Source organism: Tamandua tetradactyla, chromosome 4 (genome assembly GCF_023851605.1).
Source record: "Tamandua tetradactyla isolate mTamTet1 chromosome 4, mTamTet1.pri, whole genome shotgun sequence".
Taxonomy (NCBI): domain Eukaryota; kingdom Metazoa; phylum Chordata; class Mammalia; order Pilosa; family Myrmecophagidae; genus Tamandua; species Tamandua tetradactyla.
This window is the reverse complement of record NC_135330.1, coordinates 90,112,733-90,136,826: the sequence shown is the minus strand read 5'-3', so window position 1 is coordinate 90,136,826 and position 24,094 is coordinate 90,112,733. Positions and strand designations below refer to the sequence as shown.

At 38.2% G+C, this 24,094-nt stretch overlaps 1 long non-coding RNA gene across 2 annotated transcripts in view; it reads right to left on the bottom strand.

Moving 5' to 3' along the window:
* LOC143679143 (uncharacterized) overlaps positions 1–24,094 on the bottom strand; it is a 66,180-nt gene that overhangs the window by 33,448 nt on the left and 8,638 nt on the right. For both annotated transcript variants that reach the window (XR_013173570.1, XR_013173571.1), the window contains exon 2: positions 14,292–14,369. This is a non-coding gene — a long non-coding RNA (uncharacterized LOC143679143). The remainder of the gene's footprint in view (positions 1–14,291; positions 14,370–24,094) is intronic.

The window sequence follows — 24,094 nt, the reverse complement described above, 5'->3', positions numbered from 1 at the left end:
TCTACTGTTAGGATGGTGGGTTCAGTGATGCTCCAAATAGCCAAAGTGTATGTGAGAGGGAGGTGACCAGACCCTGAGATATGGGTCTGTGACTCTCTGGCTTCATCACACCATAGAATTGCAATTTTATGACTTCACTTGTAGCAGCAATGACAGACAATGACTGGGGAGCAAAGAAAAGTTCTAAAAAACTGTCTTACCTTTTCATTCAAAGAAGTCAAAGTATATAGGGAGCAGCTACAAAAGGGACATTTTCGTGTTTTTTAAATATTCATCCTTTCCTATTATCCCTGGACACAGACATTGTCTCACATAGAGGGAGTAGAAAATGCAGAGTTCTGAGCCAGAAGGGTTTGGCAGATAAACAGATGTTCTTCACTTGATTCTCTGCTTCTCTAAATTATTCTACACAAAATCTAAAATTTTTCTTACCTCAAATATTGAGTACTATTTTTAAATAATTTATGAGAAAAGAAATAAAATTCATGGACTTTCTCAAAAGGATTTTCGACTTGTGCAAAATAAGATGTTGTTATTAATAATGGCAATGAGAAAACTTGGCTTCATTTGCCTTTCTCACCACACATTAACTAGCAAGCCAGATGAAATGCAAATTTGGGGGGAAAATAAACTATATTAATATTAACTTCAGGAGACATAGGAAATCAAAGCAAATCAAAATCAATAGACAAGGGTGCACAATTTATATGAACCTCTCAAAATGTAGCTCCACAAGAATGCTCAAATATTCTTTTAAAAACCAGGTTATAAATTTTATGCCCTTTATTTTTGAAGAAAATCGAATTATAAGAAAAATTCCAGATGATTTTATAAATTAGAATATTTATATAAAAATGCCCCAAAATTAAAAACAAATAGAATACTAGAGAAAGATATAACATCTACTTAACAATGACAGTATCTAAAATAAAATACAGAAAAAAGGCTGAAAAAGAATATACTATAATAATAATATGGGTGACAAATCACAGTTTATATCTGGAATTCAAAAGTGATTAAACATTAGGAAACCCAATATTATCATTCATCATATTCTTACAGTCAAAGAGAAAATTGAGAGGATCATATTCATAGAACACAGAAATAAATATTTTGCAAAATTCAACACCCGTTGATCAAAGTCAAACTTTGAAAATTAAGAATTGATTCCTCTTCACTAAATTGACAAATCAAATTGTTCATCTTAGTCAAGGAGAAACATTATGGAGATTTTACAGAGATCAGAAACAATGGTAAGTCACACACAATCACGTTTTTGTTCATTTCAGTATTGCATTGGGAGCTGTATAGTTAGGTTTCCCTAGAGAAACAGAATCAACAGGGAATACTTGCAAATATAAAATTTATAAAAGTGTCTCATGTGACCGCAGGAATGCAGAGTCCAAAATCCACAGGGCAGGCTATGAAGCTGACAACTCTGATGGAGGGTCTGGATGAACTCCACAGGAGAGGCTCACCAGCTGAAGTAGGAATGGAAACTGTCTCCTCTGAATCCTCCTTAAAAGGCTTCCTGTGACTAAATTAAGCATCACTCACTGTAAAAGACACTCTCCTTTGGCTGAATACAAATGGAATCAGCTGTGGATGCAGCTGACGTGATCATGATCTAATTCTATGAAATATCCTCACTGCAACAGACAGGCCAGCACTTGCCCAACCAGATGAAAAGGTACAGACAACTTGGCCAAGTTGACACATGTCCCTGACCATGACAGTCCACCCCTTGTCAACATGGCAGCTATGTATATATATATCACCTTAAACCATACTTAATTTCCAAATGAAAAAAATAAAACACACTTTTTTTTTTCTTTTACCTGACAATACTCAATTGTCCTGCATATACTGGAAACTTATTAAATCTCTCCAGAATAGGGTACAAATCCTTGGGCAACATTCATTCTTAAACTTGATATCTTACAACTTAAATGGTATAACATGAACAGAACAGCATTACAGTCCTCATTTCTATAACTGATCATGTGGTCAAAGTTCATATTTATCACTACCTTCTTCCACTACACATCCCATGTTCCCTTTACCCTCAGCAAGCACTCCAACTGGTGATGGTTCTTTGCCTGGTGGGGTGACCCAAACCTTCATTCCTGAAGTTTCAGAGACATTAGTAGTCCTGCCTAGATTGCGTTGTTGCAGTTTTCCATTGATTTTTATCATAGGGCATGGTAGTACTTAAAGACACCTTAGGAGATCTCCTATATTTCAAGAAAACTCTTGTTTACCTCCATTATGTAGTTGCAGTCCTACTTCCTCCTGATATTCAGGGTCAATTATCCCAGACAATAATGTAATCCCCTTCTTGGCTTGTTGATCCAGTGACATAAGTAACCCAAAGTGACCAGGTGGCAGTCTTAACTTCCAGTTCAGTGGAATCATTGTTGTTTCTCCTGGAGGAAGCACACCCCATTTTGGAACTAAAACCCATAGACCAGCAGAGCTCAGGGTCACAGGGACAGGAAGCAAAAATTTTCCTAGTGGATCACAAGGGGTAATAGTGAGTGGTACCCCACCCCATTTCCGCCCCTTGGTTCCTGGACCCATGGATCCTGGCTATGGGAGGAACAGCACCATACAGCAGATGCTGATTCAGAGTATATAGAGCTTCCTGGAGAACATTACCTCAGTCTTTCAAGGTACTGCCACCTAGTTGGCACTGTAATTGAGTTTTCGAAAGGCCATTCCACTGTTCTATCAATCCAGCTGCTTCTGGATGATGGGAAACATGGTAAGACCAGAGAATTCCATGAGCATGTGCTCATTCCTGCACTTCATTTCCTGTGAAGTGTGTCCCTTGATCTGAGGAAATGCTATGTGGAATACCATGAAGAGGCATAAGGCATTCTGTTAGCCCATGGATGGTAGTTTTGACAGAAGCATTGCATGCAGGGAAAGCAAACCCATATCCAGAGTATGTGTCTATTCCAGTTAGAACAAATCACTTCCCTTTCCATTAAGGGAGTGGTCCAACATAATCAACCTGCCACCACGTAGCTGGTTGGTCACCTCGGGGAATGGTGCCATATCAGGGGTTGAGTGTGGGTCCCTGCTGCTGGCAGATTGGGCACTCAGAAGTGACCGTGGCCAGGTCAGCTTTGGTGAGTGGAAGTCCATGTTGCTGAGTCTATACATAACCTCCATCCCCACCACTATGACCACTTGGTTCATGAGCCCATTGAGCAATGACAGGAGTTGCTGGAGAAAGAAGCTGACTGGTATCCACAGAATGGGTCATCGTATTTACTTGATTATTAAAATCTTCCTCTGAAATCACCCTCTGGTGTGCATCACATGGGACACAAATATCTTCATGTTTTATCTCACCCAGAAAGGTCTATCCAAATGCTTCTTCATACATCTTTGTCACCAATTTTCCAATTATGGTCTTCCAAAGTCCCTGACCATCCAGCTAAACCATTAGCAACAGCCCATGAGTCCATATACAAATGCGCCTCTGGTCAGTTTTCCTTCCAAGCAAAATGAACAACCAGGTGCACTGCTCGAAGTTCTGCCCACCAGGAGGATTTATCCTCACCACTGTCCTTCACGGACACCCCAGAAAGGGGATATAATGCTGCAGCTGTCCACTTTCGGGTGGAACCAGTGTATCTTGCTGAACCATCTGTAAACCAGGCCTGAGTTTTCTCTTCCTCAGTCAATTCACTGTAAGAAACTCCCCAAGAGGCCATAGCTCTGGTCTGGAAAACAGAATATAATGTGGCAGGAGTGGAAACCATGGGCATTTGGGGCACTTCTTAATGTAACTTACTTGTACCTTCAGGACCTGCTCTGGCTCTATCTCATATATACCATTTCCATTTTACAATAGAGTGCTGTGGCGCATGCCCAACTTTATGGCTTGGTGGGTCAGACAACACCCAGCTCATGATAGGCAACTCAGGTCTCATGGTAACTTGGTGGCCCATGGTAAAGTGTTCAGTCTCTACTAAGGCCCAGTAGCAGGCCAAAAGCTGTTTCTCAAAAGGAGAGTAGAGGGGCGGGCCGCGGTGGCTCAGCGGGCAAAGTGCTTGCCTGCTATGCCGGAGGACCTCGGTTCGATTCCCGGCCCCAGCCCATGTAACAAAAACGGAGAAACAGAATACAATAAAAACAAGAAAATGTTTAAAAATGTTTCCCTTTCTTCCTTCCTTCCTTCCTTCTATCCTTCCTTCCTTCTCTCTGTCTTTCCTTTAAAAAAAAAAAAAAAAAAAAGGAGAGTAGTTATCTACAGCAGATGGTAAGGCTTCACTCCAAAATCCTAAGGGTCTGCATTGTGATTCTCCTATAGGGGCCTTAAAAGGCTCCAGACAGTATCTCTATTTGCCACTGACACTTCCAGCACCATTGGATCTGCTGGATCATACAGCCCAAGTGGCAGAGCAGCTTGTATAGCAGCCTGGACCTGTTGCAGAGACTCCTCTTGTTCAGGTCCCCACTCAAAATTAGCAGATTTTCTGGTCACTTGATAAACTGGCTGCAGTAGCACACCCAAATGAGGAATATGTTGTCACCAAAATCCAAAAAGACCAACTAGGCATTGTGCCTCTTTTTTGTTCATAGCAGGGGCCAGATGCAGCAACTTATCCTTCACCTTAGAAGGGATTTCTCAACATGCCCCACACCACTGGACACCTAGAAATTTCACTGAAGTGGAAGACCCCTGTATTTTTGTTGGATTTATCTCCCATCCTCTGACATACAAATGCCCTACCAGTAAACCTAGAGTAGTTGCTAGTACTTATTCACTAAGTCCAATCAACATGATATCATCAATATAATGGACCAGTGTGATGTCTTATGGGAGGCAGAAATGATCAAGGTCTCTGCAGACAAGATTATGACATAGGGCTGGAGAGTTGATATACCCCTGAGGTAGGACAGTGAAAGTATATTGCTGAACTTGCCAGCTGAAAGCAAACTGTTTCTGGTGGTCCTTACTAATAGCTATTGAGAAAAAAGCATTTGCCAGATCTATAGCTGCATAGCAGGTACCAGAGGAGGTATTGATTTGCTCAAGCAATGATATCACATCTGAAACGGCAGCTGCAGTTGGAGTTATGACCTGGTTGAGCTTACAATAATCCTCTGTCATCCTCCAAGACCCATCTGTTTTCTGCACAGGCCAAATAGGAGAGTTGAATGGGGATGCAGTGGGAATCCTCACCCTTGCATCTTTCAAGTCCTTAAGAGTGGCAGTAGTCTCTGCAATCCCTTCAGGAATACGGTATTGCTTCTGATTTACTATTTTTCTCAGTAGGGGCAATTCTAGTAGCTCCCACTTGGCCTTTATCACCATAATAGCCCTCACTGCACAAATTAGAGAGCCAATGTGGGGATTCTGCCAGTTGCTCAGTATGTCTATACCAATTAAACTTTCCAGAACTGAGGAAATAACTACAGGATGGGCCTGGCAGCCCACTGGATGCACTGTGAGACAGACCTGAGCTAAAACTCCATTGATCACCTGTCCTCCATAAGCCCCCACTCTGACTGTTGGTCCAGAGTGACGTGTTGGATCCCCTGGAATTAATGTCACTTCTGAACCAATGTCTAATAATCCCCAAAATATCTGATCATTTCCTTTTCCCCAATGCACAGTTACCCTGGTAAAAGTCTGTCAGTCTCCTTGGGGAAGGCTTGGAGGACGATTAACACTATAAATTTGTGGCAGTGTAACAGGTTTCTCCCCCAAAGGGACCTGGCCTCCTCTTCATTCAAGGGGCTCTGGGTCTGTAAACTGTTTCAAGTCTGGAAATTGATTGAGGGGCTGTAACTCCGTGTTTTTGTAATTCAAAATGAGGGGTGGTGGGGGTGGATCATGAAAAGAATTAGAAATATCTTCCAAGCCATTTGCTTCAGGGCCTTCATTTGCTGTTTCATCTGGTGAAACAGGATTAATCACTCTAGGGATAATCCTTTCAGGAGAAGGTTGGGTGGCCAATTCCTCAAGGCAGGCTGGAGGTGGGGTATGTGCTCAGGGCAGACTATTACAGGGTTATCTAGAGAAGACTCAGCATGGCCTAGTGTTTCAACCTCACCCCCAATATCATTATCAATCCATATGTCACAATCCCATTTTTCAGGGTCCCACTCCTTTCCAATCAATGCCCTCACTTTAACGGCAGACACCATGCAAGACTGAGATTTCAGTTTACATTGTAAAGTTGCTACTCTAGCAATAACATTCTGAGTCTGATTTTCAGAGATCTCAAGTCTACAGCTACAGGAAATAAGATTTGCCTTCAGGATACTCATAGAAACATCTACATCTTTCAGATGGTGTTTTAGCTTCTCATTTGAAGCCTAAAGCCCATCCCTTTCACCCCTTAATGTAGGCAGTGTATCTAACGACAACCAACCAACATCTCTATACCTCTTTTTTCTATAAAACTCTGTAAAGGTGTCAAAAACATTATCCCCCAGAATCTGGCTTTGTACAAGCGAAGCATTAGGAGAATTAAATGATGATATTTTGATTATCGTTTTTCCAACTCACCCCATGGATTGGGAGTGTCATTCTGATTATGGGAATCAGAGTTCTTAGTGTCTTTGAGTCCAGTCAGAGTAGAAAACCATTCATAAAAACCCATTTTTATGATTCTGTTTCTTAAGAACCACTCCTGGTACCAAGATGTACTAGTTAGGGTTCTCTAGAGAAATAGAATCAACAGGGAACACTTGCAAACATAAAATTTATAAAAGTGCCTCACATCACTGCAGGAATGCAGAGCCCAAAATCCGCAGGGCAGGCTGTGAAACCAACAACTCCGATGGAGGGTCTGAATGAACTCCACAGGAGAGGCTCACCAGCTGAAGCACGAATGGAGCCTGTCTCATCTGAGTCCTCCTTGAAAGGCTTCCAGTGATTAGATTAAGCATTACTCATTGCAGAAGACACTCCCCTTTGGCTGAATACAAATGGAATCAGCTGTGGATGCAGCTGACGTGATCATGATCTAATTCTATGAAATGTCCTCATTGTAACAGACAGGACAGCATTTGCCCAACCAGATAAACAGGCACCACAACTTGGCCAAGTTGACACATGTCCCTGACCATGACAGGGTCAATTTGAAATGTCACAAAAAATAGAAATGAAGAGGTAAAGCTCTATCTGCAGATGATGTAAATTTTCTGAAAACAGAAAGTCTTAATAGAAAATTCAACCATAAAAATAAGTCACTAAACTAATAAAATTGAATTGATATATAAAAACCCATATATAAAATTCATAACAATTTATAAGTCATTATGGATAAAGATGAATTGGATAGGATAGGATAGAATATCACCTCATACCTAGGCATAAACCTAACAGAAAAACCTGTAAAGTCTACATGAGGAAAACTATAACACTAAACTATCTGAAAGTAAATATAAACAAATAGAAAACCACTTTTTCTAGCTCCAAAATCTCAATATTATAAAAAATGTCAACTATCTTATGCTAATTATAAATTTAATTTGATTCTGTTATAAATATCATCTATTTTTTGAACTAAGAAAAGCACTGCCAATTCTTCACAAAGATTAAACAAATAAAAATAGCCAGAAAACCCATAAAAATAAATGCAGTGAGGAGACAAGGCCTATAAGGCATATTAACTTAAAATAAGCTTGAGGGACCAGTAGAAGTAAAAATTCAGAAATATACCAAAGTGCGCAGGAAAGGTTTAAAAACAATGACACTACATTGAGGTTAACAAGATACTCAGTTTAGGGAAACTAGATAATTGCATCAAAATGAAATTTCATGGTTGAATTCCTCATGCACCCAGACAGTAAAAATTGGCCTTAACATTGCAAACACATTAATAAAAGTATAGAAAATTGTGCATGTTGGAAAATACCATAAGGAATCTAACAAGGCAAATATTCAATAGGTGAAATAATTTCTACAATTCACTGACCAAAATATTTTTGTTCCAGGAAAAATGTAGCTCTCAATATTAATGAATCCTTTCTCACTGACAGAGGAGCCAGAGAGTAGGATTCCACCTAACCTAAGGTAATAATGTTTGGGTTAAATAATATTATGTGCAGTGGATTGAATCATACGGAATATATACAAATTCCAAGAGTTCACATTTCTTTATAAACTATCCATGGATTTTATGGCTATTAATACTACCATAGGGGCTTGTGAACTCATTATTCTGATTCTGTTCAGAATAATTATTACAATTATTCTTTCTGAAGGGAGAGAAATAAAAAGTTATCCATTTTTTTCAGACTGTTTCAATGTATCATGATAGTGATAAGAAAAAAGTTAATAGAATAAATTAAACGAATAAATTAAGATCAGATAGAAGAATTAGGAAAAAACATTATTGAATGCCCTATAACATTAATGAGTTTAGAGAAAAACAATACATGACTGAATAGGTGAATCAATGTCAAAGCAATGAGGGGAAAACTTATTGGATTGACTGGGCTGACCTTAGCTGAAACCTCTGATCAACCTTAACATAACTGAAATTGGAATAAACACATATATGTGCTTCCTAGTGTCTTGTGATGCTATGGAAGTCACAGAAAAATTTACAACATTTTCTTAAGGCAAAGTTGGAGCTGAATTTAACCAAGTTTCATGCTGAAAAATATGAAGTGTCAATCTACATGCTTATTAATAATATAAGAACACAGTAAGTGAGAAAAAGATTGTAAGCAACTCTACTGGGAAATATTACACAATGTTTAGAGCAAAGAAATAAAATGATTTTGCAAAGCCAAGATGAAGAGGAGGTGTTGAGGAGTTGATGAGACTTGATAGCCGCATCGACATGATGCTGTGGGGTACCCTAATTGTTTAGGGTGCAATAGTGATATAGTGGTCATATTTTAAAGATGTTTTGGTTATAGTTTTGTATATGTACTAATACCTGCAAGTAAAAGTATGTAATAACCTGGCTGTGCTAAATATTACTGAAAGTATCAATAATACCTACTTGAATTCTAATCAATGAATTTAGTTAATTAATTAATTAATTTAAAAAAGAAACATGGGCAATTAAAGATATATTCATATGGATTAGCATTATATAATATTACAGATCATTGTTAATTTTTGGCTATGGCTATTGTGTTTAAGCTCAAAGAATTGTGGGTGACATTGCTTTTTGTCATCTCATTCAAGTTTGTGTGACTAAAAGCATTGGCAGCTGGGGGAGAATACCATGGAACTAAGAATATGGATTCAAATTATCTCAAAAGGGAAAGTATATTAGCAACATATTTCTATCAAAAATACTCTTTAAATGTCCATAACCTAGACTGTATTTTTAAATGCAGGGAACATGGTGTAGAATAAGGCAGTCAAGATCAATGCATTTAATAAAATGTATCATGATGTTTTAAGGTATAGTAAAGAAACTCTGATTTTAAATTGGTCTCTTCCATTTACTTATTCTTGAACATCTCACTGAATCAGCATTAATGGGATAATAATGGCCCTACATCCTAAGACCATCTCAAGATGAAATTAACATATCCAAGGACCTTGTACCAAATCTGAATATGGTGAGCATCGTGCCTTCAACTCTTCCTTTGGACATAAAGCACTGTGATTAACAACATAAACTCTGTCATATGCTGACTGGATTTGGGCCCAGCTTAACTAAACGGTAGCCATGTGACCATGGACAAGTTATTTAAATTCACTTTACCTCAATATCTTCACATAGGAATTTTCAAGAAAAAAAATACTCTGGTATTATTGTAAGGTGTAAAAGATTAGTATAGAGAATATATTAAAGCATGTACTAAATCCATAAACATATTAACTATTTTTGCTGTTATTTATCATGAACATGTTTCTTATTGTATGAATAGATGACACTGCAAAGTAAACAGTCATGAATAACAATGTGTTTATTAAAAGCAGGCCATTAATGAGGTCTCAAATTGAAGTGAGAGTCTCAATTTGGTTAGCAAGTTACATAAGCTTATCAAGACAATTAGTGAAATTCCAAGAGATAAACAATTTGCTAAAATTTATGTTATTTATTATGAAGGGGGAAATTATCAAACATTGGTTATTTCAAAATATTTTCTCTTTTTTGATACAGGATGAAAACCAGCACATTTTCAATTTTTCCACAAACTGTATTTTGCATGGTATCTTTCATTTTCTTGGAAAGCCCCACATTTCCTGCCACTTCTCAGAAAAGGAGACCACTCCTGACAACAAATGTAGGCAACTTTTCTAGTAAGCTGGATGCTAGAATGCTATATACCAGAAAAGGATGGTTTTTAGAAAGTGGAATATATTAAGCTGCAAGTTTATAGTCCATTAAAATGTCCCAATTAATGCAAGGCTATAAAAATATCCAAATTAAAGCATCCAGGGTAAGATAACTTGGTTCAAGAAGGCCAAAGACGTTTGGGGTTTCTCTCTCAGCTGGAAAGTCACATGGCAATGTATATAGCTTTCTCTCCTGGAAACTTCAGTGGCTTCCCTGGGGTGCTGTCCATTGTGTTGGCTATTAGTTCTGGTGGCTCTGTAGCTTTTTCAAAATAGCCCCCTCTTCAAAGGCTCCAGTAAGCAACCCCACCTTGAATGCATGGAGATACATCTTCATGGAAACCATCTAAACAAAGGCTACCACTCACAAGTTGGAGGGCACATCCCCATGGAAACAATAATATATCCCTCCCAACAATATTGAATCAGGATTAAAGAACATGACTTTTCTGGAGTACACAAGAGATTCAAACCAGCAAAGCAATCAATCAATCCAATCTTTAACAACCCTAAGCAAACTAAAGAAATAAACTGACCAATAAATATAAGATTTTTGTAAATGCAATATATAAGATTTTAATAAAAGGGGATTTATTCTGTTAGTTCTTCAGAGGAAAGGCAACTAACTTTCCACTGAGACTTGTTCTTATGTGGGAAGGCATAGGATGGTCTCTACTGGCCTTCTCTCCAGGCCTCTGGGTTCCAACAACTTTCCCTGGGGAGATTTCTTTCTGCATCTCCAAAGGCCTGGGCTGAGCTGCAAGTGCTGAGATGAGGTATGCTGAGCTGCTTGGCCTGTGCTACATTGTGCTCTCTCATTTAAGCACCAGCCAGTTAAGTCAAACATCATTCATTGCAGCAGGAATGCCTCCTAGCCAACTGCAAATGTAATCAGCAACAGATGAGGGTTGCATACCATTGACTCATGTCCATAGCAATATAACTAGGAATGTTCACTTGGCCAAGTTGACAACTGAATCTATGTCCTACAGTAGATTAATTCAAATTGAGTGTTTATGGCATGGGGCAGTTAAACACCTCAATTATATGCCAGCTTACTTTTTACTCTTCATTTTTATTGTTTGCAGTTCTCAGACACCCTACATAAGGTGATTATAACAAAAATCCTTTTTGGTGAGTTATTTCCTAGATTATATGTCTAAAATTGTAGCACTTACCCACATTCCCAATCTCCCTTCCTTTTTTCAGTTCCTCCCTCTTATTCCTTATTAGTGGATGCATAACAAAATGGTAATCATTTTTGTTTCTTTTTATGACTTCCATTAAGGCACCTGCTCCCAGGTTATTTCTACCTAATAATAGTAGTGAAGTTTTCATAAAAATATTTACATTATCTTGGAATTTATGTCTTCATTTAAATTACTTCATATGTTTAGCACACAGTGACCACTTATTACATGCAAGCAGAAAGAAATAAAATATTTCCTGTGGGAAGGCAAGAATGTGTTGTCATTTTTTCCCTTTAGTCACATCAGTTATGAAAGAATTCTATTGGCAGCTGTATTAGCCAAGCATAATTGAAAAATAAATTTGATCAGCTTTCTAGTTCCCTCTCATAGTTTACAAAATGATCTCCATTTTGGATACTTTTCTGTTACTTGTCTGAGCTACACTGTATTTTGTCTTCTTGGCTCTACCACCACACAATTCTATTACATAGAACTAAAGAAATGATGCATCATTCACAAAATTGTTTTTCAACTAAACAGAATCCAGAAAAGAGGGGGTTTCAACATTATAGTTTTCAACTATCATTCAGCTGTTCTGAAAAAAAAGAGGATTCGATGAAATTGAGTTTCTGTCATGTCTAAATGTATGTAAATTTTAATGTATGATTATAATGAAGGTATTAATAATACTTCATAAAATTTCCATGAGTTATTTGACATTATGAACTTAAAGGTTTGTTATCTATGACTCAGATATCATACTAATCACTCCATAGATATCATCTCTTAAAGAACAGCCTTATAAAGTTTATATCATTATTTCCATTTGAAAAACCATTGCCACAAACCCAATAAAGTCGAAGTGTACACCATGTAATCAAAAATATTAAAAGAAGAATTGTAAATATTGTAGATTATTTCCAAAATTAAATATGAAAAGACAAGAGTTATGATGTGTAGATAGCTTAAAATTATGTTTCAAATATATACAATTAGGAAAGTAGGAATTAGAAAAGATGTTTTAAATTCTTAAATTCAAGAGCGGAATTTTAAAAGTTTGTGATGAATTCATTTTTTCTATAATACAATTAGTAAGCATCTTCAGAATTGAGTTTATCTTAATTAGAGTCTTGACTGGGTTCAATAAAATTGAAACTTTATTGAGGAAACCCACATTCTTTATTCACTTTCTGAATACCCATCGACCATCCATCTAATATGAACCTGTAGTAAGCCACTGTGCCTATTTGAAGGGATTACATTCCCCAGAAAAGCCATGTTTTAATCATGACCCATCTTCTGGATTATCCAGCACTGTAGGTTGAGACTTGATTAGATTATCTTCTCTGAGATATGACACACCCAATTGTAGTTATTAACCATTGATCAGAGGGAGTTGTGACTCCATCTTTCCTAATGGGTCTTGATTAGTTTACTTGAATCCTTTAAAAGAGGAAACATTTTGGAAAAAGCTTCAGAGCCAAAAGAGAGCCATGAGAACCATGAGAGCCACAGAGCCAGAGACCTCTGGAGATGAAGAAGGAAAACACCTCTAGGGGAGTTTCATGAGAGAATAAGCCTGGAAAGAAATCTGGCAGACTTCACCAAGTTTGCCATGTGCCTTTTCAGTCAAGAGAGAAACTCTGAATGCCATATCAGCCTTCTTGAACCAAGGTATTTTTCCCTGTATGCTTTAGATTGAATATTTCTTCAGACTTGATTTAATTTGGACATTTTCACAGCCTAGAACTGTATACTTCCAACTTAATAAGTTTCCATTCTTAGAAGCCATTCTGTTTCTGATATATATCATTCCAGTGGTTAGAAAACTAGAACAGCCATGCAGGAAATCTCAGCTAACAGAATCATCCAATGTATAGACAATGAATGAGCTACAGATACTCAACACCATACAATCAAGATAAACAATGACCAGTAGTAGAAAGAAAGCTAAAAATCAAACTTAAAAACCAACTATAAATGAAGAAAACATATAAAATATTCACTTAGAATTTATGTACAGGACATGGTTTCTAATTTGTGTACAGGACATGGCTTCTATATATAATAGGTAATAGTAAAATCAAAGGGTCATTACAAATTAGAATCATGATCACCATGAAAAATGAAAGTAGTCAACACCATGAAGATGTGCACAATAGTAATCTTGAAAAAATGTGTAATAAAACACATATTACAGAGTAAGAAGTTTTGAATAAATAATTGAATAACTCTCCAACTTTATGCATAAAGGCAATGAAAAGGAAACACGAGTGATTTGAAGTTTCAGGTATTACAAATTAAGCAGATATTAATCAAAGTTAAAAGAAACAATCAGAGGATAAGTATCTGAAAAAATAGATTATTTGACAGAATTTAATAAACAAAACCTTTGACAGTCAAATCAAGGAATTAAAAAGGATGCATGAAAAATTTAAGCTGATGATTTAAAAGGATCAGCAATTCATTTAAGAGAAAAATTTTAAATTTCAGAAACATGTATAGAATTCCATCCAAAAAAATTTTATGTCAAGGGGAAATGGAATAGTTTGAAGAAAATGTTACAAAAAGCCACTCAAAATAATGCAAAAAATCTTGTCTAATTTCAATGGGCAAGTAGAAAATCTCAGGTGCTCTAAAATGATTTGGGTGAGTTTTCCTAGTATGTTAAGACATTCATATTTCTATTATGCTGTAAACTTTTCCAAAGAATAATAAACATGTCCAAATTATTTTATTAGGTTAATAAACAGTTAATAAACAGTACACAAATGTAAAAAGAATCAGAAATTATCTACAATCTACATTAAACACATACTTACAAAAATATTAATAGACTTCCGGAGAAGATGGCAGCTTAGTAAGACGCGCGGGTCTTTGTTCCTCCTCTAGAACAGCAACTAAAGAAACAGAAACAATATGAAACAGCTCCTGGAGCCACGACAGAGACCAAAAAGACAGCATACCCCATTCTGGAACAGCTGAATGGGCAGGGAGAATCCGCTGTGGTGAGATACCCGAGGGGCACGCGCTTTCCCGGGCCAGGGCGGCTGGTGACTGGGGTCCCTTCCACACACATGGCTTCCCGATCTGACTGGGGATAGCAGGGCCCTCCCACCATGCTTGGCGTCTCAGGCCAGCTGGGCAGTTTGGACCGGCACGCCCCCAAAAAGCGGTGGCCGGTGACCCCCGCTCCAAGCACGGTTTCCCGGGCCGACTGCGAGATTTGGATTGGCAAGTTAAAGGAGCCACAGCATCTTTTACTGGTGGGACCTGCAGACAGATGAGTGCCACGAGCACCACCTACTGGGCAGGAAAAGAAAAACAGAGCCCAGAGATTTCACAGAAAAACCTTTCAACCAGCCAGGTCCCACACCCAGGGAAATCTGATCAAATGCCCAGACACCAGCAGAAAATAACGGATCACACTTGGAAAACTGAAGATATGGCCCAGTCAAAGGAACAAACCAATAGTTCAAATGAGATACAGGAGCTGAGACAACTAATGCTGAATATACGAACAGAAATGGAAAACCTCTTCAAAAACCAAATCAATAAATTGAGGGAGGACATGAAGAAGACATGGGCTGGACAAAAAGAAGAAATAGAAAATCTGAAAAAACAAATCACAGAACATATAGGATTGAAAGACACAGTAGAAGAGATGAAAAAATGGAAACCTACAATGGTAGATTTAAAGAGACAGAGGCTAGAATTAGTGAACTGGAGGATGGAACATCTGAAATCCAAAAAGAAACAGAAACTATAGGGAAAAGAATGGAAAAATTTGAGCAGGGGCTCAGGGAATTGAATGATAATATGAAGCACACAAATATACGTGTTGTGGGTGTCCCAGAAGGAGAAGAGAAGGGAAAAGGAGGAGAAAAACTAATGGAAGAAATTATCACTGAAAATTTCCCAACTCTTATGAAAGACCTAAATTTACAGATCCAAGAAGTGCAGCGCACCCCAAAGAGAATAGACCCAAATAGGCGTTCTCCAAGACACTTACTAGTTAGAGTGTCAGAGGTCAAAGAGAAAGAGAGGATCTTGAAAGCAGCAAGAGAAAAAAAATCTGTCACATACAAGGGAAACCCAATAAGACTATGTGTAGGTTTCTCAGCAGAAACCATGGAAGCTAGAAGACAGTGGGATGATATATTTAAATTACTAAAAGAGGAAAACTGCCAACCAAGACTTCTATATCCAGCAAAATTGTCCTTCAAAAATGAAGGAGAAATTAAAACACTTATAGACAAAAAGTCACTGAGAGAATTTGTGACCAAGAGACCAGCTCTGCAAGAAATACTAAAGGGAGCACTAGAGTCAGATATGAAAAGACAGAAGAGAGAGGTATGGAGTAAAGTGTAGAAAGAAGGAAAATCAGATATGATATATATAATACAAAAGGCAAAATGGTAGAGGAAAATATTATCCAAACAGTAATAACACTAAAAGTTAATGGACTGAATTCCCCAATCAAAAGACATAGAATGGCAGAATGGATTACGACCCAGCAATACCACTGCTAGGTATCTACTCAAAGGACTTAAGGGCAAAGACGCAGATGGACATTTGCACACCAGTATTTATAGCAGCATTATTTACAATTGCAACGAGATGGAAACAGCCAAAATGTCCATCAACAGACGAGTGGCTAAACAAACTGTGGCGTATACCTACGATGGAATATTATGCAGCTTTAAGACAGACTAAACTTATGAAGCATGTAATAACATGGATGGACCCAGAGAACATTATGCTGAGTGAGTCTAGCCAAAAACTAAAGGACAAATACTGTATGGTCCCGCTGATGTGAACAGACATTCGAGAATCAACTTGGAATATATCATTGGTAACAGAGACCAGCAGGAGTTAGAAACAGGGTAAGATAATGGGTAATTGGAGCTGAAGGGATACAGACTGTGCAACAGGACTAGATACAAAAACTCAAAAATGGACAGCACAATAATACCTAAGTGTAATGTAACTATGTTAAAACACTGAATGAAGCTGCACCTGAACTATAAATATATATATATATATTAATAAAATTTTAGCAATTAAGTTATTTATTTCAGCACTGATTATGGCTCACATAAATATTAACACATTTGTTAAGTAGTTTTTAGTACAATAATGAAATAATCTAAAAATGGAAAAAAACTATTTTTATGAAAAAACTTACCAAATTAACATATTAGATAACTTTTACTGATGCTTGAAAAATATTTTTTAACAGAAATGTCCATAGGCTGAAAGGAAAAGTGTTCATCAGAAAAATTTCAGCAAATATCATAATCAGCAATAATATTGGAGCATTTCCTCTGTTATTGGTTAGAGTGAGACCAAGGGCACAGGTAAGTCTCTTGCAATTGACCACTGCACAATCTGACTTGGGAAGAGGTGAAGAGGAAAAAGGACAGAACTTTTAAAAATGGTTCAAAGAGTTGAAACTATGGTTAGAATACATGAGAAGTTTGCAACCTCGTAAAAGGAGGAGATTTTATTTTAATTGTTATAACTTATAAAAACATTAAGGAAATTCAACATCTTCAATTTTCTAAAAACTATTATCTTCCTGCAGTAGCAATCATTAAAATATATCTAAGAGAATTTTAAAAAGTAATTGTCTCCACCTGTAAAAGCACAATAAGTCTACAGTCCACATTTAAAAACTTTAAAAAACTAATTTAGGATATAGGGTCCAGGAGGCAGGCAAGATGGCAGTGGTTTGAGGTATGGAATATAGTTAGTCCTCTAAGGTAGCTAGGAAATAGACAGGAACTGTCTGGAATGGCTGTTTGGGAGCTGTCAATGACTGGACACACATCATACACCAGTGTTGGGGGTGGAATGTCCAAGAATCCATGCCAAACTGAATCCATCCCAAGCCATACAGTCTGAGGACCCTCCTCCACTGGCCTGGTAGAGTATTATGGAGTTGCTAACTGAAGGAAAAAGAAGCCCTCTTCAGTAGCATCAAGGATGGTTGCTCATCCAAGCTCTAATTGCAGTTTAAATGCTCGCAGAGAGGAGGCAGGGGTGATGGGGAAAATAAAGTAAAATAAAACAAAAAATAATAAAGACAGGATTTGGAGTTGTCCAAGCTCAGAGAACTGGAAAGTAGGTGAGTCATAAGAAGGGTGGCACATAGATCCCAGGTACCAACTCCAACATTTGAGTGATGAAACTTGGAGTCTGGAGATTAGCTGTGAAAATGGATTTATTTTGGTTGGTTTGTTTGTCCTTTTTTTTCTTCTTTTCTCAAACTATTCTAAGTAGCTCCTTAGAGAAGGCCCCAGGCATTTTCAAAGGTCTGAGGGACCCAGGCATTTAAGATAGGTCTGAGACAAAGTAATGAGTCAAGTGAGGTGGATAATTCCATAAAGGGAGCATCTCTCCCTAGTAAAAGGGGGCAGCATAGCAGCTAAATTGGTGGACCTGCTTCAGAGGTTTCAGGCTCCAGTGACTGGGAGTCAGAAACAGCTTAATTTTGCCTCCTAAATTAACCTCCAACTCAAAAATGCCCCTGGCAGGAAGGACCTGCTGGTAATTAAAGGTACCACATCAGTTTATACTGGTGGGTAGCTGTGGGATGAACATGTTCTCTGATGGAAAGGATAGGAAAAGCAAAGTATCCAGAGGACTTCTAGGAAAGTCTAACAAACTGCCAGTTCTCAGCCTCAGGGAGACTCAATACTGATTACACCCACCTCTAAAAACATGAACCTTTTTTATTGAACCTCATTAATTGAAATAAAAGGTTCATGTAGACAAAGCAAGAAGCAGAAAAAATAAGAATTGAAAAAATCTGATTTAAAGAGAAGAAATTAAAAGAGAAGTTATGTTTGAAGTGAAGAATAAGTTTAACTGAATACCAAAGAATACAAAGAGAAGAAAAGCAACCTATAAGGAAACACTAAGTAAGAGTGGGAAATAACTTCCAGAACAAGTTGAAAAAGGAAATAAGATGGTTAGATACAGCAAAAAAGTACAAGTCACAGAATCAAAATGAAGATATAACCAAAGTCAAATAAAAATGTGTAATTACAAATGAGAAACAGGAGCTGAAACAACAATTTAAGGATTTTCTTTTTTGGCAGGGGCAGGCACCAGGAATCTAACCCAGGTCTCCAGCATGATAGGCAAGAATTCTGCCACTGAGCAACCATCACACCATCCTAAGGATTTTTTAAAAGAACTGCAACATCACACCAAAAATCAAATCGAAGATTTTAAGGATGATATTACAAAAGAGATGAAGGATATAAAGAACATATTAGAGGACCATAAAGAAAAATCCGAAACATTAAAGAAACGAGTGGCAGCACTTATCGGAATGGAAGACACAATAAATAGTTGAAAAATACTATGGAGACTTCCAACAGCAGATTCGAAGAGACAAATGAAGAGGACAAATATTTGAAATCCTACACACAAAAGAATAGAAAAATATCAGCAGTGTCTCTCAGAACGGAATGACAACATTTAATACATGACTATACATGTCATGGGGGTCCCAGAAGAATAACAGAATGGGAAAGGGACACAAAGAGTAATGGAGGAAGTAATCATAAAAATTTTCCCATCTCTTATGTAAAACAAAATTCAGGCCCAAGAAGCACAATTTAGAGCAAACAGAAGTTATCTGAGTAGACTCACTTCAAGGCACTTAATAATCAGATTTTCAAATGTTGAAAACAAAAGAAAGAATTCTTAAAGCAACAATTAAAAAATGCTCCACCACATACAAAGGAAGATTGATAAAGCTATATATGTATATCTCAGCTGAGGCTGTGGTATGATATATTTGAGATTATGAAAGAGAAAAGTTACAAACCATGAATTTTATATTCAGGAAACATAACTTAATAACTGAGTAAAAATTTAAAATATTTTCAGAGAAGCAGACATTAGGACTATAGCAAGAGAACTGCTTTACAAGAAATGCTAAAGGGAGCATGGCAGGAAGATAGGAAAAGACAGCAGACAGTGCTGTAGAGAAGAGCAAAGAAATGAAGGCTATCGGGAAGGTAAAAATGAGAGAGATATAAAATCTAAAATACAAATTGGTAGAAGAAATTACCACCTTTACAGTAAAAGCATTAAATATTAGTATATTAAGCACCCCAATCAAAATACTTAGGCAATAGAGTGTATAATAATAGTGAAATGTACAAGGTACAATTTTAAAAATGTTTTTGCATGAGGAAGAACAAAGGAATGTCATTATTGCAGTGTACTGAAAATAGATGGTAATTAATATTTTAAAATGTCACCTTCTGTGTGAGACTAAAACAAAAAATATTTATTAGTTACAGATTTATATTTTGACTGGTGCATTTCCTAATATAACTTATGTAGATAGTTTGATTGAATGTCATAATTAGTTGGAATCTCAGGTAGGACATGAGATTTTGGTAGTTTGTCCAGTGTGATGTCCCGATGAATCCCAGAGTGATTCAATAGTGAGTGGAAAAGTATCTGCAAAGCCCCCTTTGGGGAGTGGTGAGAACAGGGAGAAATTCAACTTCCCCAAGTTGTATTCTTGATATTCTCACAAGCAGTGTGGACAACCAAAGCTATAGGCAGGACCCCCAGTCTTGGGGGTTGTTCATATGAAACTTAATCCCACAAAGGAGAGGTCAAGTCTACTTAAAATTTAGGTCTGAGAGTCACCCCCAAGAGAGCCTCTTTTGTTGCTCAGATGTGGCCCCTCTCTCCAGCCAATACAACAAGCAGTCTCACCACCCTACCCCTCTCTACATGGGACATGGCTCCTGGCAACTTGGGAGAGAGATCTTGGAATGAACAGAGACTCAGTATGAAGGGATTGATAAAAACCCTAGAATGAGCTGAGAGTTAGCATCAAAGGACTGAGAAAACCTTCTCGACCAAAAGGGGGAAGAGGGAAATGAGACAAACTGTCAATGGCTGAGAGATTCCAAACAGAGTCGAGAGGTTATCCTGGAGGTTATTCTTATGCATCAAGTAGATATCATCTTGTTATTCAAGATGTAATGGAGAGGCTGGAGGGAACTGCCTGAAAATGTAGAGCTGTGTTCCAGTTGCCATGTTTCTTGAGGATGATTGAATAATGATACAGCTGTCACAATATGACTGTGTGATTGTGAAAACCTTGTGTCTGATTCTCCTTTTATCTACCTTGTCAACAAAGGAGTAGAACATACGGAATAAAAATAAGTAATACGGGGAACAAAGGCTAAAATAAATTTAGTTTAAATGCTAGTGATCGAGACTTCCGGAGAAGATGGCGGCTTAGTAAGGCACATGGGTCTTAGTCCCTCCTGCAGAACAACTACTAAAGAACTAGAAACAGTACAGAACAGCTCCTGGAGCCACGACAGAGATCAGACACACAGTATACCCCTGGAACTGGAATGACTGGACTGGCTAAGAGACTCCACTGCAGTGAGGTCCCCGAGAGGCACGCACTTCCCCAGGCTGTGGTGGGTCGTGGCCGGAGCCCCTCCCTCCCTCCTACCCGGGCCGGCTGGGAGGTTTGGAGCAGTGGTTCCCCAAGCCACGGCGGCTGGCACCCCTCCCCCACGTGTGGCTTCCCGGGCCGGCTGGGAGCTTTGGATCGGCGGTTCCCCAAGCTGTGGTGGCCGGTGACCAGAGCCCCTTCCACACACGTGGCTTCCTGGGCCAGCTGGGAACCTTGGATCAGTGGTTCCAAGCTGGATGGGAGCTTTGGATCAGCGGGTCCCTAAGCCATGGGGGCTGGCACCCATCCCCAATGCGTGGCTTCCCAGACTGTCTGGGAGCTTTGGATTTGTGGTCCCCAAAGCCGTGCTGGCTGGCGACCACAGCCCCTTCCACACACGCAGCTTCCCGGGCTGGCTGGGAGCCTCGGAACAGCGGTTCCCCAAGCTGTGGTGGCTGGCAACCCTCCCCCATAGGTGACTTCCCGGAGGGAAAGGAAAGAGTCTCCAACAATAGTAGAGACTGAGCCCAACTTAACACCAATAGTGGCATTAATGAACAACTTCTGACTACTAAAAATAGGCCTTCAGCTCAGGCAAAACTGATTAAGGCAGAAGCCGCTGATTGGGCTAATTGAAAAAGAGGAAAGGGGGTGAAACAGAGCCTTCTGCCGCTGTTTCTATGGAGGCTTCATTGCCTCTGGGCTCAGTGCTGGGATTACACAGGTTGCAACCGCCCTGAACACAGAAACAGGCTGCTTTCAGGGCTCTCTACCACCTGAACCTTCCCTGCGGAAGGGGTGAAACGTAACACAGGTGGAATCCCTCCCTCAAGGAATTCAGATCCCAGGACTTCACAATTTGAAGCCAGTAAAACCAACCTACACCCTTTCCTCTGTCTCCACCACACACTCAGCAGTGAGAGTCTTCCAAAGTTAAAGGAGCCACAACATCTTTTACTGGTGGGACCCACAGACAGACAAGCACCACATACTGGGCAGGAGAAGAAAATCATAGCCCAGAGACTTCACAGGAAAGTCTTTCAACCTGCTGGGTCCCACACTCAAGGAAATCTGATTAAATGCCCAGATGCCAGCAAAAAATAACAAATCACACCAGGAAAATTGAAGACATGGCCCAGTCAAAGGAACAAACCAATAGCTCAAATGAGATACAGGAGCTGAGACAACTAATTCTGAATATACGAATAGAAATGGAAAACCTCTTCAAAAACTAAATCAATAAATTGAGGGAGGACATGAAGAAGGTATGGGATGAACAAAAAGAAGAAATGGAAAGTCTGAAAAAACAAATCACAGAACTTATGGGATTGAAAGACACAGTAGAAGAGATGAAAAAAACAATGGAAACCTACAATGGTAGATTTAAAGAGACGGAGGATAGAATTAGTGAACTGGAGGATGGAACATCTGAAATCCAAACAGGAACAGAAACTATACGGAAAGGAATGGAAAAATTTGAGCAGGGGCTCAGGGAATTGAATGATAATATGAAGTGCACAAATATACATGTTGTGGGTGTCCCAGAAGGAGAAGAGAAGAGAAAAGGAGGAGAAAAACTAATGGAAGAAATTATCACTGAAACTTTCCCAACTCTTATGAAAGACCTAAAATTACAGATTCAAGAAGTGCAGCATAACACAAAGAGAATAGAACCAAATAGGCGTTCTCAAAGACACTTACTAGTTAGAATGTCAGAGGTCAAAGAGAAAGAGAGGATCTTAAAAGCAGCAAGAGAAAAAAAATCCATCACATACAAGGGAAACCCAATAAGACTATGTGTAGGTTTCTCAGCAGAAACCATGGAAGCTAGAAGACAGTGGGATGATATATTTAAATTACTAAAAGAGAAAAACTGTCAACCAAGACTTCTATATCCAGCAAAATAGTCCTTCAAAAATGAGGGAGAAATTAAAACATTTTCAGACAAAAAGTCACTGAGAGAATTTGAGACGAAGAGACCAGCTCTGCAAGAAATAATAAAGGGATCACTAGAGTCAGATATGAAAAGACAGGAGAGAGAGGTATGTAGAATAGTGTAGAAAAAAGGAAAATCAGATATGATATATATAATACAAAAGGCAAAATGGTAGAGGAAAATATTACCCAAACAGTAATAGCACTAAATGTTAATGGACTGAATTCCCCAATCAAAAGACATAGACGGGCAGAATGGATTAAAAAACAGGATCCTTCTATATGCTGTCTACAGGAAATACATCTTAGACCCAAAGATAAACATAGGCTGAAAGTGAAAGGTTAGGAAAAGATATTTCATGCAAATAACAACCAGAAAAGAGCAGGAGTAGCTATACTAATATTCAACAAATTAGACTTCAAATGTAAAAAAGTTAAAAGAGACAAAGAAGGATACTATCTACTAATAAAAGGAACAATTAAACAAGAAGACATAACAACCATAAATATTTATGCACCGAATCAGAATGCCCCAAAATACATGAGGAATACACTGCAATCACTGAAAAGGGAAATAGACACATCTATCATAATAGTTGGAGACTTCAATTTGCCACTCTCATCAATGGACAGAACATCTAGACAGAGGATCAATAAAGAAACAGAGAATTTGAATATTGCAATAAATGAGCTAGACTTAATAGACAATTATAGTACATTACACCCCACAACAGCAGGATACACCTTTTTCTCAAGTGCTCATGGATCATTCTCAAAGAAAGACCATATGCTGGGTCACAAAGCAAGTCTCAACAAATTTAAAAAGATTGAAATCATACACAACACTTTCTCGGGTCATAAAGGAATGAAGTTGGAAATCAATAATAAGCAGAGTGCAAGAAAATTCACAAATACGTGGAGGCTCAATGACACACTCTTAAACAACGACTTGGTCAAGGAAGAAATTACAAGAGAAATTAGTAAATATCTCAAGGTGAATGAAAATGAAAACACAACATATCAAAACCTATGGGATGCAGCAAAGGCAGTGCTAAAAGGGAAATTTATGCCCTAAATGCCTATATCAGAAAAGAAGAAAAGGCAAAAATTCAGAAATTACCTGTCCACTTGGAAGAACTGGAGAAAGAACAGCGAACTAACCCCAAAGCAAGCAAAAGAAGGAAATAACAAAGATTAGAGCAGAAATAAATGAAATTGAGAACATGAAAACAATAGAGA